This window comes from Podarcis gaigeae, assembly GCF_964106915.1.
Source record: "Podarcis gaigeae genome assembly, chromosome: 10".
NCBI lineage: Eukaryota > Metazoa > Chordata > Lepidosauria > Squamata > Lacertidae > Podarcis > Podarcis gaigeae.
The window spans coordinates 73,935,175-73,954,248 of NC_139686.1; the positions used below are offsets into that span (position 1 = coordinate 73,935,175).

A 19,074-nucleotide genomic window follows, 5' to 3' on the forward strand; every position below is an offset into this window, starting at 1 on the left:
AAATTTGAAACCACTGTTGTTCAGCAGCTAAATAATAGCTGTTGTTGGGAATTTTCTTTAAGTCAATATTTTTTCATTAATGTCATAAATATATTAGTACCTCTGACAAAATCTAATTGTTAGTTCAACAGTCTCAGCTTACGTAATGAAACAATTTGCAGAATATTTTTTCAGGGATGGAGGACTGCCTCCCTTTGTGCTGGAAGTGGTTCTTGGGCTCTGCCATCTGACCTACAATGGCTCTTTCTTGCCTCTCCGCCTTCCCCACATCAATGAATCTTGAAAAAAGCCTGCAATAGACTTTTTTCAAGCATAGTTGTGGTAAGGGAGTCATTTTCAGGTTGGTGAGATGTGTGTCCCCCACCAATCACCCCCTGGGACATCACAATTAGACTCCAATAGAAGGCTGTTTTTTAAAGCTAAACTAAGTTGGAGTGGGTGGTAGGTAAATGCTAAATGAATTACGTATGAAATGAGATTGGTAGATTCATTTTCTGTTTCTATTAGAAATGTGTAATTTTTGTTGTTGAACTTGAAAGTGACTCATAATAGCCAAGCATGTTAATTCCATGGCATTGTTGCAAGAAATATGAGCAGAATAAACCAAATTATATCTCCTTTATTTCAGTGGAAGAGAATTGAACACATGCTTCAGTTTACCAACCAGTAGAACTTAAATTACATCATCATGGCTGGATTGGACTCAATACATTTTATTAGACACAATCCAATTGTTTTAAATTTGCTGTAAGCAACAGTGGCGTAGCATGGGGGTGCAGAGGGGGCCGGCCGCACCGGGCGCAACATCTGGGGGTTAGGGTTAGGGGGCGCAAATCCACAGGTTAGGGGGCGCAAATTACTTGCCTTGCCCCGGGTGCTGACAACCCACGCTATGCCACTGGTAAGCAATAGAACCAAAAGAGTACAACTATTTTGCCAGATAATTTGAGAAGTTCACAGACTCTACGAATATTTGCACCTTTAAGATAAAGACCATGCAGTTGTCAACTACTTTGCTTGGCTCGAATCTGCATTGTAGTTACAATGCATTTCAAACCAATGTGCTGATAAACTGCCCAATGTTCCCTGGGTGTGACATGCTTAGGGCTGCAATATGTCCAGCCCAGGAGATGTGCTGTTAATCTCATGCGCCTGTCAGCCTGACATCTTTCCGATATCTTACTCCTTCAGTGCCGCGCTCTGAGGGCTGTTTCAAACTGGCATTGATGCCTGCCTGTCAGGCTTAATTCCACCCAGTTTTCTTCTTATTGGGTGCCCTCAAATCCTGTTGCATTTTCTGTCTGTTTTGTGGTGTCTGTGAGAGAGAGGCGGGGGGGGGGATATAATTTATGTTTATTTTCTTAAACAAAATTTCAACTCATCTATTTTTTCATTCCAATTTAGACTTTGGGGTATTTGAAGCATCTCATCTTGTTTACTTTCCCCTGCCTGTTGGATCTTTATTAAGGATGAATGTTATTTCCTTGTGTCCATTCACTCCTCAGTCATGAGGAAAAGCTAAACCATCACATGGGAATAGATTGCAAGAATTAGGGTCGTGGGACAGCCAGAGGGATGAGAGAGGGAGGGAGGGAGGGAGGCAGGAATGGCTTGCAAGTGAGAACAGGGTATTCATGGTTTCCAAGAAGAATGTTCTCCTGTGATGTTTAGAAGAACCATCTAGCTGCCTTTGGGGCTAATTTATGTTCCTTCCTTTCAATAGCCATTTTGCTAATGCATGCCATATGTTAATACCTTTCGGCCTTTTGATTTGTGAAGCTGTTGCTATTCCCTTTTCCTCCTGTAACCTAGAAATCTTGGCACAGCCGAGACAGATTTATGCATCCCTCTTAAAATAAATCTCAGAACCAACCTTTCTGGTCGTGACAAAGTGTTCCAGGCCTCAGCAGGGCTGCAGCCCATATTCCCAAAGTGTGAACGTGTTTCACAAAGAATGGTCATGTTTCAACCTCCCTGGCTGGTCAAAAAACATGTAGCATAGGGAGTGTGGAGACAGTTTGGAGAAATTCCATCAGTTCACGACATGGAGAGCTATCTGAGGTTGGAGACAATGGTTTTTCAGGGAATCAGAGGTGGTGTGGCATAGCCATTCATGGAAGCTGCCCCTAGTTTTTCATCAAGAAACACAAGCAACTGACTTTAGATGTATACATTGCCCAAGAATCTTTACATTCATAGTTCCAACAAGTGTAATGCATATTGCCAATGATCTTGCCAAAGTTAAGGGATTTTTAGGCCTGTTGACTTTAGTGGAACAGTTAAGCAGACAATTAATTAATTAATTAATTCACTTCATCATTATGAATTCATCATCCTCATTCCCTTCTGAATGTCATATTTTCAGTGAACGGTGTGTGTGCCTTTCCTCTGACATAAGAGCACACATGCCCTAGACTTTAAAATTGTTTTCAAAAGGAGCAAGGAAACTTTGTCACTCACAACAAGATTATTTCCCCCCACCATGAAGCAAACTCCCTTTCTTCGTTATTATATTTGCATGGTTCTCAAACCACTAAAGAGAGACTAGGGTAACTCGAGCCTAAGTTTGTGAAGGGCTTTCTCTCTTGCCAGTTAAACTGTATGTTGTTCATGTTTAGCTTCAAGATTTATAAATTAATCAATAGCAACTCTGGTTTGGTTATTACAGGTCCCTAGAGGATGTACAGTTAATAATTGGATCTCATTGGCTAGTGGGTGTTATTCTGTCTGTAGCTCACAATTGTCTCCAGAAGGGATCACAATAGAAATGTTGCTAATTTCCCAAACTAGTGTTTTTCATGTAAGATATGGGTTCATAGGAGCCAATCTGATAACTCCAGACTATAAGTTAATGTAAGGGAATGCAGCCTGTTCTATCTGTGTCATTAAAACAGGAACTATTATACTTGAAGTAAGACTTCCAGTATGCAAGAAGAACCAGCATATGCTACTCTTGAATGCCACAGGCCTGACATCACCTAATTCCTTGCCAATTGTACAGATGTGCTGTACAATCCTGAACATTTCCCTTCTCACAGTGGTTTGAACCGACCTATACATGGGGCAGAATCATGTGGTACAACCATTTCTGGGCTGTACTATTTCAGATTGTGGGATGTGTCTCATCTTGTGCTGCAGTAACTAAAGGACCAGTATGGGAACAGATTGCCTATCATTATTTTCTGCTGATTATTATTGGCTAAGCAGAAACTGCAAATGAAATTACTTTCTACTGAGTCAGACCATTTGGTTCACCTAGCCCAGTCTGCATCCATTGTCAGTCAGTGGCTCTTCAAGGTCTCTGGCATAAGTCTCCCGCAGTCCTATTGCCTCAGTGAGAGTCTTTTGACTAGAGGTGCTGGGGGTTCAACCTGAGACCTTCTGAGTGCCCATATCTGTGTTCTGCTAGTCAGCCACTGGGGCCAGGAATGAGTGACCTACTCCATTCAGTGACTGTCCTATCGAAACACCTGGGATTTGAAGGTGGTAGAAAATTAGTGCACCCATCGTGGGTTTTTTCATAGTGAACCCTGCAATTCTGTCAGGCAGCCTTTGCCACCCTGGGGCTCTTAGGGTGTTTTGGACTACAGTGACCATCAGTCCCAGCCAGCACTGCTGTGGTGTGCTCCCTTGTCACAACTGCTGAAAACACCTGAAGGGCACCAAGTTGATAAAGGCTGGGGGGGGGGGGGACGCTCACTAGATGTACTCTGTGAGGACACTCTCCATAGCATGTGGGAGTGGCATTTAGAAAGATGAGGCCCCTCCCACCATGAAAACAGGTGGCAATATACTGTGGGTTCACTAAACTAATATGTGAAGCAGCCTGTAAAGCTACAATGCAGCTGCAGCATTTGGCAACATTGAACAACAAACCAATTTGGTCAAAGTGAATGAATAAAATCCTTCACATACTTACTAGGACTTCAGTGGTGCCTGTTTTGTAAATTAAACTAGAAATTAATTACATCATTTACTGCAGAAAGCTGTAGGTATAATCCCTGTAGATGGGTAAATGCAGGTTGCACTTCGGCCTTCCTCATTCGGAAATTCTGTTTGGCCCTTTCGATCTCTGAACCCACATCTGTCTCTGGAGCCTCTGCCGCCATTGTCTGGGCTCATTTGCTGATGCGCTGCATAGCTGAACATCAAGAGCCCCAGATGCCTTTGCCTGTGGGTGTGTTCTTCAAGAATTCATGAGGTGGGAAACCTGTGTCCCGTGTTTTTGGACTTCCGTTGCCAATCCTGCCATCATCCTCAGCTAGCATTTCCCCTGGTCAGGGATAATGGGACTTGTGGTTCAGCAACATTTGGGGCGGCACAGCTTTCCCACCCCTGGTGTGGGGATAACCCATAGTTCTTCTGGACTTCTTTGTTCTTTGTAAGCAGTCCTATTTTGTGGTGGACTGAGGCACTATGGAAAGATCTGAACTGAGTAGGATGTAATTTTTGTGAAAATTATTGACAGTGTTGAAAAGCTTCCTCTGCCCCCCTTTGGTATGATCAATCCTTCTTTAAAAAGGGGTCCCAGATGTTTGCCTCATATTTAGGGTGAGGGAAATATTTCCTGCAAATGACTTTGCTTGCCCTCAGTGGAATCTCAAAATGTGTGGTTTTTTCCTTGAGTGGGAAAAGTTACGCATAGGCTGAATTTGATGAAGCCCCATTGCCCTGCAGATCTTTCTATCTTCACTCTTAATGTTTTACATTCAGAAAAAGTGGCAGATCAAAAATGTTGTGTGAGTAATACTTTAGTTTAAATAGATTAATGATACATCACCCCAAATGTGATATTCCTCTCCCCCGATCAGAAAGAGGGACAAAGACCACTCAACCTTGCAAGGAAGGTAGCTAAGCATGACTAGAATTGATCTGAAATTAGGTGAGTTTGAGCACTACAGAGGCTTGCTGTCTCCAAGAGATAAATAAGTTGTGCAAGGAATCATTTTATTGCCTTAAGTCTGCTTTTAATTTTTTTCTGCAGCATTATGGTGAAATATTTCAAATGAAAGATGATTATCTCCATTTGTTGTTGCCAAATTGCTTTAAAAGAAAAGAAATACGATTGACAAACCGTGAAATAAACCTTTTAGATGAAGCCCAAGGGGAAAAAATTCAATATGCTGTTTGGCTACTTCATTTTTATGAAGTTCCCGGCCTTCTTGTCACAACAATGCTTAAAACAGTTTTGTTTGGGCAAATCTATCCTGACACTTAGAAGTTACTGTGTTTGTTTGTTTGTTAGGTTACTATTGTTTTCAATAAAGCTTTGAAATTTTTAAAATACTATTTATACAAATTATATCAATTAGGTTAATGTTTTATTATATTTTTTGTACAATAAAGCATTTTAGTCTTTCTTACAATCAAGTGGCCTATCAATTTTTAATAATAATAATAATACCATGCATGATACAGTTGGGTGGTTTAAAAATGTTAAATTTTAAATACAATTTTCTTGACTTCACCTATTACATATCTTCAGAATATCTAGATGAAATAGGCAGGTATTCACCCCTAAATACTTTTAAACCAATTCCTTGTACTATTACTGTAGTTACCAAATTTCCATCAGACTGAGTTTCAGGGAAGAATATGAAGTTCTATAAAATGGGGGTGGGGGGAGGAGGCATGAAAAAATCCCAAACAAGAAAGCATATTTGGGGTACAGAGTTAGTGCTTCTCCAGATGACCTGTTTAATGAGTATTTTTCCTTATTTGCTTACAAAAAGTTTGCAAACTGCTTAGATAATGTCCAGTCTTTAGTGAGCATTCATTCGGATTTGTTGTTGGGAAGTGACATGAAAAGTGGACAAGTAAATTTGTTCCACTAGAGCAGGGGTAGGCAACCTAAGGTCCGTGGGCCGGATGCGGCCCAATTGCCTTCTCAATCCGGCCCGCGGACGGTCCGGGAATCAGTGTGAGTAGAATGTTTCCTTTTATTTAAAATGCATCTCTGGGCTATTTGTGGAGCATAGGAATTGGTTCATTCCCCCCCCCAAAAAATATATAGTCCAGCCCACCACATGGTCTGAGGGACGGTGGACCAGCCCACGGCTGAAAAAGGTTGTTGACCCCTGCACTAGAGTAATAAGATCCACTTTAGATGCACAAACCTGGTTCTGTGCATCTCTCCAGCAAAATACTGACAGTCTGGAGGCTCAAGCCCCCTCCCTGTTCACGGCCACAAGACTGATAATTACTGTATATGCTTCTTCAGAATACCTTAAAATTACAATTCTACCCTTGTTTCAGAAGAATCTTGGGAAATGTTTCTCAAAATGTTACCCAAAAATTGGATTGGTTTTGAAAGATACTTATTTGGGCGACTCGACTGACTGTTCCTTTGGTGTCCAGATTCTGTACAAGATAGTCTCCCTGTTAGAGCATGAGAGATGGGCAGTGGTTTTTCCCCAGGGGGTATTCAAGGGTACACAGTACCGGCAACTCTTTTTTGTTGTTAAAAAGTGTGGCACTTACTCCACAACTTTGTGGTGGGTACTGGCACCTATTTTTCTAGAGAAAGAGCACTGGAGACAGGCATGGACCCAGAAACGTGGACCTAGGTAATTTTGCACTGGTATGCAGATATTGATCCAAAGCAAGTTTAGGTTGAATCCCTGCCACTTAGCTCAGCTGTTTAGCAGAGTAAATGCTGACCTGGCCATGGCACTGAAACAACTTCAGATTTTACATCAGTCTGAATTAGGATTTTTTGCATGCTGAAGGAGAGAGTTAGAACCCTAAAATGTAGCTGGTGGTGGGCAAATCTGTCAATCTTGGTTTCTCTCATTTTTCCACATCAGTTTTCAATTATTTAAGAAAAAGTCCATGAAAATTCATCTGTGTTTTAGTGCAATCTTCTCCTAATATACACATTCGTATGCAATTTTACTAACACATTTTTCCAAAGCAATTTTCCCTAATACAGTGCATTTTTGTACATTATACACACTTTATCCTAGTGTGTGCATTTTTGTAAAGGTAAAGAACCCCTGGACAGTTAAGTCCAGTCGAAGGCGACTCTGGGGTTGCTGCGCTCATTTCACTTTCAGGCTGAGGCAGCCAGCGTTTGTCCACAGACAGCTTTCCGGGTCATGTGGCCAGCAGGACTAAACCGCTTATGGCACAACGGAGTACTGTGGCGAATGCCAGAGTGCACGGAAACGCCATTTACTTTCCCGCTACAGCTTTACCTATTTATCTACTTGCACTGGTGTGCTTTTGAACGGCTAGGTTGGAGGGGCCAGGACAGAGCAACGGGAGCTCACCCTGTTGTGCAGATTTGAACTGCCAACCTTCCCATCGGTAGTCCACAGCACCACCCACTTCCATTTTTGTATACATTACATGGTTGGGGAACTGCATTGCAAAATTCACCAGAGTGCAGATTTCAAAAAATGGGCTCTGTTTTGGTTCACATATTCTTTCAAAAAGTGCAAATTATGTAGGTTCACCTTCAAATGTAAACTGAATCAAATTTCTACCCCATCGTGAGCTGTTCACTTTGTAATTAAGTCTGTGGTCAATTTCTTGGCCTTGGCACAAACCCTGTGTTCCCGGATATAATTATGCTGCCAGTAGATACCTATGGGGAATATGCAAGAGAAAGGTAGGGAAGAAAGAAACGAAAAAGCATTTGAGCATTGCATGCATATGTGGAAACTGGGAAAAATTGGTGGATTAGGTTACCTGATTTTGACCAGTATAGGTTTCACAGTCACATTACTGGCAGTACAAAGAATGCTTTAATACCTCATGTGTAAATATCCAAAGGGGGGGGGAGCTCAATTTGTTGATGTTTTTATTCTAATGCATCCTTATTTTGGACACGGTTGTTGTGACCTGATAGCGCCCGTAAAGTGGACGGAAGTTGTGGGCCCACTCAATCCCTGCTTGCTAATCTACAAGTGCAGCAGAATCACGTGGTGCCATCTTTTCGTGAAGGAGGCCATTCATTCTGCAAATGAGGAACAGGTGTTGAATGTTTAAATTGCCACTTAGGGAAAAAATCCTCCATGCAGAATGTTAGCATGTGAGAGGGAAGAGTTATTTCCTAGACAGTCTTCTTTCTAATGTGCTAGTTTCTATGTGCAGGAAGTTTTCTTTTTTTCTGTGAAAGGGCATTTTAACATGTGATTTCCCTGCCTGAAGTGGTACAGTCTAGGAACAGTAAAGCTTTCTACTTCTGCTGCACCTTAGAGGCAGGAGCATGTGGTGTTTTTGTTTTAGCTGCATTAGCAAAGAGGAGGGGGGAGAGCGTCATAGCTGAAGAAGTGCCGTGTGTGTTTCGGCACACAGTGCTGCTCTGAGAGATGCTAATTCTGCCCACATGTTAGCATCATTGCACTGCAGTGAGGCTGTGTGCCAAGTGGGTGTGTGCATCTCACAGCCATTTGTTTCTTTCTCCTCTTCTTTTGGGTCCCGCTGCCAGACAGGAAGGCAGGTGGCCTAGGATTTACACATTCCCCTGCGGAATGGGATGCTCTGACCAAGAGGGTTAATTTGCTGATGCTAAAGCTTGTGAATAGAAAGCAAAACCATTTCTAAAAGTTCCAACCACAAGAAGCAGTTCCAGCTCAACTGTTCTTTCTCCTGTTTCATTCCACCCATGCAAATGGCGTATTATACAATGTGGCCTCCACACTTCTACTGTTTTGTGGGATGGATTCGAACACATACCAGAACTTTAGGTTTGTGCTGTTAAAGTGGTTTAAAGGGCTTTTTCTCCCTAGCACAACAAACCCACTTTTAAGACTTCTTGCAGTTTGGAGAGCAAAGTTTGAAAAGGGTAGGATGAACAAATGACTAATGGCAAGATGTGTAAACCTTCAGAACAGGACCTATTGGCAGCTTGTAGGAGGCAGTGGTAAAGCCACTCCTTAAGAAACCCTCCCTGGATTCCGAAAACCTAAGTAACTACCAGCCAGTTGCTGGTCTCCCCTTCTTGGGTGAGGTTCTTTAGCAGGTAGTTGTAGGAAGAAACTGATCCAGGTGTTGTAGGAAGAAACTGATTTTCTAGATCTGTTTCAATCAGGCTTTAGGCCTGGTTTTGGCACAGAAGGTGCTTTGGTCGCCCTGCATGAGGACCTCTGTCAGGAGAGAGAAATATGTCCCTGTAAATTCTCCTCAACCTCTCAGTGGCTTTCAATACCATTGACCATGGTGTCCTTCTGGAGTAGCAGTCTGAGTCGGGGGTGGCACTGCTTTGCGGTGATTCCAGTCCTACATGGATGGTCGCTCCCAGAGGGTGATGCTTGGCGAATGCTTTCCAGCCCTGTGGAGGCTTTAATGTGGAGTTCCTCAATTTTATCCCTTATGCTATTTAATTTCTACATGAAACGGCTGAGTGGGGTCATCCAGAGTTTTGGAGTATGCTGTCAGCAATACGTTGACGACACACAACTCTGCTTCTCCTTTAGATTTGCAGGTGTTTCAGTGGATGTCCTGGACCAATGTCCAATGGACTGGATGAGAGCCAACAAACTGAAGCTCAATCCAGATAAGACTGAGGCACTGCTAGTGGGTGATTCCCTAGACCGGATGGCTGGGAGATGACCTGCTCTTGATAGGGTTACATTCCCTCTGAAGGAGCAGGTACGTAGCTTGTGGGTATTCCTGTATCCTTTGCTATCGCTTGCGGCTCAATTGGCTTCCATCAGCTTTGACTTGTGGCCCAGCTGCTCCCCTATCTGGATAGGAGTATCCTAACTCCTGTTGTCTATGCTCTGGTAACTTCTAGGCTGAAATACTGCAACACATTATACATAGGGCTGCCTCTGAAGACAGTTGGTGCAGAATTCAACAGCCAGGTTGCTCACTGGGACAAGATGATTTGAGCGCGTTACACTGATCCTGGCCCAGCTGCACTGACTACCAATTAGTTTCTGGGCCCAATTCAAAATGCTGATTTTAACCTATAAAGTCTTAAATTCTCAGGACTGCAATACCTCAAGGACTGCCTCTCCCCATGTAAACTGATTTGAAATCTGTGTTCATCATCAGAGGCCCTTCTTCGTGTGCCTCCTCCATGTGAGATCCGTAGGATGGCAGCATGAAAATGGGCCTTTTCTGTAGTGGCTCCCCATTTGTGGAATGCTCTCCCCTGAGAAAATCACCTGGTGCCTTCATTATATATGTTAAGGCACGGGGCAAAACTGCTCCTCTTTAATCAGCCTTTGGCTGATTAATATTAATATTAATATTCTGCAGCCTTTTGAATTTTGTTTGTGGAAGAGGAGGTTGTTGTTTGGTTGCTTCTGTTTTAACTATTTATTTGTGTGTTTATAGTGTATTTTATTCTTGTGTGTTTATATTATATTGTATTTTTTTTCTTGTGAATTGCTTTGAGATCATTTGATAAAGGGCAGTATAGAAATCAATCAAGCAAACAAAATGTTCCTCGTACATTTCTGAGTGCAATTCAAAGTGCTGGTGCCACAAAGACCAGCTTCCAAGGGCTACTGAGGGAGCCCACGTCACACCTGTGACGTCCCAATGTTAGTTGTGCGTGTGACGCCCGGTGTCATGTGATGTCAGAGGAGCCGGGGGCAGAGCTGAATTTGGTGGCTGTGATGCTCAGTGGCTGGCGGCTCCTCCTCCCCCTCCTCTTGCCACTGGTGAGAGGCTTCTTCGACCCTCCTTCCCCTTCATGGCAGGAGGAGGAGGAGCCACTGCAGCCACGCCACACCTTGGCTTTGTGCTTCACCTCTGCACTTTTGGGACACGAGGGGCAGCCCCTACCTCCAAAATACAGGGGGGCAAAAGGTCTTGGCCCCCAGGAGCCAGTGCCCCTCGTTGGTACTGAACGTAAAAGTCAATCCCACCCCTGTGTCCTCCAAGGTGCATGTTAGGAGGAAATAGCTTCACTTTTCTGTGCAATTTACAGACATGCAGTTCTGCGCCTCCCTCTGACTTTCTGAAATAAGCATTGCCCAGCTTTTGTGTGAAGACTCTTTGCTTCATTTAACCATGACGGTTACAAAGTTCAATTATTTTTCAATTAAGAGAGAATAGTCTTCCTTTCCACCCTTACATTTTGATGAGTAATTTTTCACACAAATCAATTGCAGCTTCCCTGAATAGCCTGCAGTCTGTTAAAGGGCAAACCTATCCCATAATGGAAAATGCTCTTTGTGCAAAGCCCTGCAGCTCAAATCTTCAGCCTGAGTGGATTTTTACACACTATTATTACATTGTACCCTAATGCAAAGATAGCTGCAAGGACCATCATTTAATATTGCTGTAACATTTGTACTGATTGACTTATTGCATTATATATAGATTACATCCTCTGTTTTCTTTGAAACATACCATACAATTTAAAAGAAAAACAGGCTCCTTTTGCGTTGGAAGAACAAAACCAGACACAAAAAGAACGGTGAATGACTGACAGCAGAATGCCTGCCACAGTGAATTAGATTCCAGCAGTCCATGCATCCACCAAAGCACCCTGGAGTAGAAAGACAAATGGCAGCCAGTCTGAAATGTCTGGTGGAATGCTGCTGCCTGTAGTGGGAAGTAGTGCACAAGCCCCCTTCAGGCATTCAGGGAAGTGGTGAAGCTTGAGGAGTGTTTGTTCAGGAACATTCTTGCAAACTCCACAGCAACCCCATGCCTTTGGGTAGCCTGATCCTACTTGGTTCAGCACCCCAGGTAAAGTAGAACCCTGGAAAAGTAAGGTTCCATGTGAGATGGGGAGGATCGTGGCTGGTCCCGATCCTGCAGAGGACTCTTCAGGGGTGGAGGCATGGGGCGCCAAGCAGAATCCCACTCCTATGTGAAGAAACCCACACCAATCCAAAGGCAGCCTGAAGAGCCCCGCCTTGGTCATCCCTTCTCCAGGACTCAGGAGCAAGGGGAGTGGGGTGGACCAGACAGGAAGCCCCTTTGAGTACCAGGTTGGGTCTACTGTAGAGGAAAGATACTCAGGATGAGGAAGCCATCACCCAGCAGTGGACTAGTTGGACAGGGAGTGGCTATATAAGCCCTTCAGTCTCCTCTGGGTCTTTGCTGAGTTAACTTCAGAGCCACTGCTCCAGTCCCACTGCTCTGCTGGTATCATTGACTCTGGCTCCAGCCTCTGCACCTAGAAACTGATATGGACACTTGCCCGAGTAGAAACAGGCTCCCCATGTCAGAATGTTGCCCTCCAAGTCAAATAAGGTAATGAGAAGTTGGAAGCTAGTAAGCTCATTCACCGAAGCCTGCGCCTCAGTGAGAGACTTTCTGCTTTGTATGCAGAAGGTGCAGGTTCAGTCCCTGGCAGGAGCTCCACAGGTAGGGCTGAAATGTCTGGAATCCTGCATAGTTGTTGCCCGTCAAATGTAGACCACACTGAGCTGGATGGACCAATGGTCTGATTTGGAATAGGGCAGCTCTCTGCGTTGGCTTCAGCATTCTGCTGTGCACCGCAAGTGTCTCTCCTTGGAATCCAGGCCTCTCACTTGGTGGGGAGGGAGTTCAAGAGTTAAGGATGGAATAAATGACACATTTTTCTTCTCCCAATCTTTTTCCTGTTGTCCCTCATATTGCTACCAGATCCATTTCTGAACACTTTACAGCTGAGTGGTACGAAGGGGGGAAAGTATTGCTTTTCCCCCTTCCACCTGGAACATTCCTGTATGGTACAATTTGAGTTCTGCTTTGAAACCTTGGGAATGTGTTCTCCCTCCCTGTCTGGGATACTTAACTGTAAACTGAACTCTCTTTCCCTCCTGCTCTCCATTTCCCCTTTTTTCCTTCGAACTTTCTGTGACTAGGGCTGTGGGGGAAATCTGATTCAATTCTCAATAAAGGCAAACCTGCCTACTTTACAACTTCTGAAACAATATGCAAACCACAACACAGCTCCCCACCCCCCTTCAAAATCTGCATTTCTATGAATTTTGTAATACAGAAAATTTTCCTTCAGTCAAGTAACAAGTACAAAAAATGTATGTACTGGGGCAAAATGTGCAGAGAAATCCATCTATTCATGACAATAACATTAAAAAATACATTGCATTAGTGGAAATTTCTTTGCAGAAATGTGTGTATTGGGGGAAATCTCGTTCAAATATGCGTATGTTAGGAACTTGTCACACTAAAGTGCTGACGAATTCCCAACTGATGTGGAAATGTGCAGAAGTGAACTTAAGACTGAAAAAACGAGACACTGAGAGAAAGGGAAAGAGGCAGATTCTCCCACTGCTATCTGTGGCTGAATTGCTCTCACCCGCAGATTGCTTCCAGACTGCTGCTGTTCTGAGGCAGGGTGCCATTGCACACAGGCAGCACCATTTTGCACAGGGGCTCCATTCCTGCCCCCATGCATCAGCAGAGTGCATGTCAGTGTGCCCAGTCCCATTGCACCCAGCCCTGCCCCCGTTCCACCCCCATTCTGTGTTTTTTCCAGGTCCAATTGCATGTTAGTTAGACACGCATCAGATGGTCAGCAGCTGTACAGATAAAATCAAGTTGTGTAAGTATAGCTGATTTTGAGCAGTTACACAATAAAGCCACTCCCCCCAAAAAGATTTGGTTTTTTTAAATAAGTGATGGGAAACTGCATTTGCTTGGGTGTTATCTAAGCTCTCCACAGACAAATCAGGATTTAATGCTTAATAAGCAGGTTGTCTAGAAGCTCCCATAGACTCTCGCAGGTTGCCTGGCTTCTGGTTCCTCAGACCACTCTTGCCCCACTCTCTGTGGACTACCACCAGCATTCTGTAACCTCATTGGTTATCGTCTTAGCAGTTTCCCCAGCTTTTCTAAAAAAGGTCATTTTAACTTGCGCACTTCTTTACTTCTAGGAAGTTATCCAAGTTTGTAGAAACCACAACCTTATATTTAGGTGGTTCCTTTCCACTTTTAAACTGTTAGGCTTTCAACCACCTGAGTTTTCTGTTAGAGGGAACAGTATATGCCTGCGAAGAGTATACTTTTTTGTTATTAGTTGATTTGATGGTGAAAGTATCAAGTTCCTAGTTGACGTGTTTATCTAATACACTGAATGCATAATTGTTTTAAATTAAGCTCTTTAAATGTATTGTGATTTTCACAGGAAATAATTTCCAAATACTGGTTTGTGAGGCAAGCGCAAAACAGTTTGCTGGTTGCTTGACTCCCAGAGTTCAGAAAAAGACTAGACTAACACAGAGGCTGAACCTCTGGTGCTGAACTGAAAGCTACCTATGGTTCTGATTCTCCAGGATGCAGGTAGTGCCTTTGCTTTACTCCTGCATCTCTGTGGTGCTAGCCCTAGTTGACTGACCATGGAAATAGCAGCCGGTTGAGTATCATAGAATCATAGAAGAGTTGGAAGAGACCACAAGGGCCATTGAGTCCAACCCCCTGCCAAGCAGGAAACACCATCAGAGCACTCCTGACATATGGTTGTCAAGCCTCTGCTTAAAGACCTCCAAAGAAGGAGACTCCACCACACTCCTTGGCAGCAAATTCCACTGTCGAACAGCTCTTACTGTCAGGAACAGCTCTTACTGTCAGCTCTTACTTTATCAGACTCCCTGACAAAGAAGGCACTAGATATGTGGGACAGGACAATATCTCCTGCCCTGCTTCATGACCCTACCACCCTATAGCATTCAAATGAGAATGGAAAGCAAGGTTAGCTTACTCTTCCTCCCCTTCCCCAAACCTCTATCACTGTAGCTCCCTCTTGAAGTCAGTCTCTGTGGTGGCAGCAAACACACAATGATGCAAAGCATTTTGTTTAATGAAAAGCAAACAAGCCTCTGGAAAACAAAAAGTGGGGAAATTTAATTACAAACTGAACAGATTCTGCAAGATGCCGTTGATGTTTCTAATGAGCCATTTGTGTGACTTGCATGAAAGGAGGTCATTGCTCATCACTTTTGTCTCGTGAGTGAAAACCAATCAACTTATCTTGGCTACAACTTTCAAGGCTCAGGTCTCTACAGAGAGGAGAATGCAGCCTTACTATTCTTGGTTTTTCTCTCCACAAGGATGGAGCTGATCCTCTGGGTGATCCAGGTACACCTGAGCTCGCTGTTTGTTTGTTTGTTTGTTTGTTTGTTTGTTTGTTTGTTTGTTTTCTATACTGCCCTATACCCGAAGGTCCCAGGTTCACATAAAATATAAAATACAAAAAATCAAAACAAAACCAACAACCCAATAAAAAAACCCCAAAAGAGCCAGCATTCTTTAAAAAGGGCATATGATGTAAATCAAGTCAAGCAAAGGCCTGGTTGAAAAGGAACATTTTTGCCTGGTGCATAAAGGTGTATAATGAAGGCGCCAGGTGAACTTACCTGGGAAGAGCATTCCACAGATGGGGAGCCACTGCAGAGAAGGCCCGTTCTCGTGTTGCCACCCTCCTGACCTCTTGCGGAGGAGGCACACAAAGAAGGGCCTCAGAAGATGATCTCAGGGTCTGGGTTGGTTCACATGGAGAGAGGCAGTCCTTGAGGTATTGCGGTCCTGGGCTGTTTAACACTTTTTTAGGTCAAAGCCAGCACTTTGAATTGGGCCCGGAAACTAATTGGTGTTTGCAAATATACAAACAACACCATAATTGAACACTACTGGGTTTTATTTGGTTGTGTAAACAGACAAATGACATTTTAACCCTACTTCTTCCCCTTAGCCTTCTCCCTCCTGCCTACAGTATTTGTTTCTAGCAATCATCATCATTATCATCATTCCACCCATCTGATTGAGTTGCCCCAGCCAGATGAGTCTTGATATGATGCATATAAAACATTTGTTCCGGTTTGTTCATTTGTTTCCTTTCATACTCCTTATCCATTCTGTGTTTTGTTTGTTAGATCATATGACAGTCATCTTTTTAAAAAGTAAATCCTAATTGCAATGTGTCTAGTACACTAAGCACAATATGTATGCATGCATATAGATGGACAGGCTTGTAAGCAGCAGCTTGCCTAAACAGAAAAGCTCTTCTATTTCTCTTTTGTGTTTCAGATCGTAGATATTGGTGGGCTATTGAGAATTCTTGTAGGTTAATAACTGTGGATTTTCCAGTAATAACAGCAACAGTCAGTTGAAAATGAAGCCACAGCTATGCTAGATGCAATAGGATTCGGTGCATGCCTGACTGCTTCTTCCTTCTTCCCCCTTTGCCTGAACTGGATCACACCATGCACACAACTAACTATCTAACTAACTAAATAACTGGTGGTTGGAATGAAACAGCAACTTTGCAAGCCCTCACTCCATACACCTTTGTCATGAAGGGAAAGATTGCATGTTGTGCAGGGATGGAGGAGGAATCTGCAGGACTGATTCCAAAGCAAACTCACCTGATTCCATTGTGTCCACTTCAGAATCATCAGCCCAGCAGATCCCTTTGCAAGGAATCTGAGGGCTTCAGTGCTCCCTCTGTTAGCTGCTCACAGTTTGGGATGGCTAGCACATGGAGTCGCTTGTTGCAGGCGCTTTAAATAAAGTACACCAAATCCTTCCTAGGAGTGATGGAACTTGATTGTGTTCTGTCACTCTCAGAGGGAATTGTATAAAAAAGCATGGCTCCCCCCATGCAAAAACTGGAGGCAGCCAATTTCCCCCCTGTACTTTGCCTCTGAGAGCAACGCAATGTCATCCAATTCCATCACTCCTTGAAATACTTGTTCCACTGTATTCAAAGCAAAGGAGTCTTGTGTGCTACCTACTCCAGACTGAATGATTGGTTTTACAGCCATGGACTCATCTGAGCCAACTTACTAGTATTCTGCGGATTTTTGTAGCATAGCGGGAAAAGCCCTGAGAAGTATCATCAGCACTGGATACAAGTCAGTGTGACGGTTGTGACTGTCATCAGCATCTGTTTGATAGTATGTTACAAACAACATACTTCCTCCCCTCCCCCCCCCACATGGCAAATGCCTTTTTAAAAATACACTATGTTTTGTATATGAAAGTGCCCATGTGTGCCAAAATTTTGTCTTTGGAGTAGCTAGCATTTGGAATTAGCAGACTTTTCCAAAGAGAACTTTTGTGTAAGGCTTTTATCTACTTACTTACTTACCTACTAGCTTGTTATATTAATATAAGGCTGCTCAGTAACATTGCTAAATAAAGTCAGGGATACTAGGGTGACGAGACAGAGACAGAGAGAGGAGACCCACAGTAATAGTAAGGGAGAAGCCACACTTCTTCTTCCAAAGACATAGCAGTCTATAAACAGCTTTACAAACTCTTTGAAACTGATCAACCCGACTCAGAGAAGCATCTAAGGTTTTGAGCCAGGAACACTGAAAAGGACAATAAGTTTGCGCAGCTGCAAGCAAAGCTTAGGGCAGAAAGTAATCTTGGAGAGGACTAGCGTGGCTTAACTTCACAATCTTAAGTCCCCTCTGGGATTCTGAGCCAGTAACTAACCTGGCCTGCAGCCAGTGCAGGCTCTGTCTCATCTATTGTTTCCCCTCCCTGCCTTTCATCTCCCAAGGAAAGGGCTATCCTTTCTTATCTGATCCAGAATGCTTGAAAAGAGATGTGCATTTGCAGTAGTTCTAGGAGCATAGCTCTTTGAGCCCTCCACCACCCAACCCCTGCTCAACTATGAGCCAGGAAGGAAATTTAGTTGTAGCCAAGAGTGCTTTGTTACAAAACTGCAGATGGTAGAAAACAGGGGGAACAAAAGGCGGGGAGGTGGGAGAACCCTATCGCACTGGGATCTATAGTATCTCTGCATATTTTGTGATTGGAGTATCCTTGCCACAGAAACAACAAGCAGCACTTCGTAGTTATTGGGTTTGCTATTTCCTAGGGGCTTAATCCTGTGAAGTATCTTATGCTATTGTAGTGCAGTGCTTAAGAGACTGAGCTGTGAGCTAGGAAGCCCCTCCTCGCTGCCATGAATTCAGAAAGTGGCCTTAGACAAGCCATTTTCTTTGAGTCTAAAATCCCACCCTCACCACTACCACCTGTTCTAATATACCTTACAGAGGTGTTGTAAGGGGGGGCTAAATTAATATAAGGGGGGTGCTTTGAACCTTCTAAAGCATAGTATGCTAAAGTTAAGTGACGATGGAGATTAGCTGAGCCTCTGTGGTGTAGTGACTGGACACCAGGTTGATTCTTGGTATGTTTATTTGGAACCAAGTCCTACTGAGTTCAGTGAGATTTATTCCTGGATTGAGCATGTGTAAGATTGCATATTGAACTGCAAATCAGGAAGTGCTTCACACTCTGAAGCAGCCTTGCACATCAATCTAGACACAAGTGTTATGTTCTCTTAAGCTGCCCAGACCTACATAAGTTATATAAGTGGGAAGAAGGAGGCTTTTGCCAAGCTTACCCTGTCCAGTCATCTGGAGTCATTTCTTGTTCACTGACCTAGTGAGTGGTTCTTTACTGTTCTCTATAGTAAGGCACTATCTAAGTGCTAATTATTATTTGTGGGACCCTATAGGCCTTGCTAGGACTCTGTGTCAAATGGCTGTGCCCCAGAATGTGTAATACTATATTAAATATAACATTCACCTATATACTTTGTTCTACAGTGCTATAGACTTTGCTCACTTCAGCTAAGTTTTACAGAGGAGTGGGCAAATGTTTGGAATACAGAATTCTGCCTTTGACGAGGACAGAAGACCTACGATTCCTGCTATCTCTAATGGTTCTGTTTCTGCAACTTGCCATGTTTGCTATAAATCAGGGTGGGGAACCTGTGGCCCTCCAGATGTTGCTTAATTTGACCTCTCTTGTGCTCAGGACCGGCCCTACAATGAGGCAGAGTAAAGCAGCAGCCTCAGGCGGCAGATGCTGAGGTGTGGGGAATGGACAGAGCTGTGAGACCCTGTGGCCCATCCAGTAGGCAGCTAGACTGCTGCCCTCGAGTGCAGTGGAAGATTCTGTCCTTTCACCAGTACTGGAGTAAGATTCAACCACCAATCCAATTGGTTTCTGTATGTATCTCGGGGGAGGCTGCCATCCTGTCCTCCGCCTCAGGCAGCAAAATGTCTTGAGCCAGCCCTACTTATCCCACTTCATTCCAGCCTGGTGAAAGCTATAGGAGAAAAGAAAACTGGTGAACTGTGAGATGTGGCTTGATAAGGATCAATTGTGTGAGGCTACAGTGACTGCTTCTACCAC

The 19,074-nt window shown here is 43.6% G+C and overlaps 1 protein-coding gene across 9 annotated transcripts in view; it reads left to right on the forward strand.

The window, feature by feature from the left end:
• Nucleotides 1-19,074, forward strand: part of FRMD4A (FERM domain containing 4A) — a 418,655-nt gene that overhangs the window by 268,246 nt on the left and 131,335 nt on the right. Inside the window, exon 1 of one of the 9 annotated variants that reach the window (XM_083701340.1) lies at nucleotides 9,428-9,597. The exons of the other annotated variants lie outside the window; for them this stretch is intronic. The gene's annotated coding sequence lies outside the window, so the exon portion shown is untranslated. Of the gene's footprint in view, nucleotides 1-9,427; nucleotides 9,598-19,074 lie in introns of those variants that run through there. 9 annotated transcript variants of the gene reach the window in all.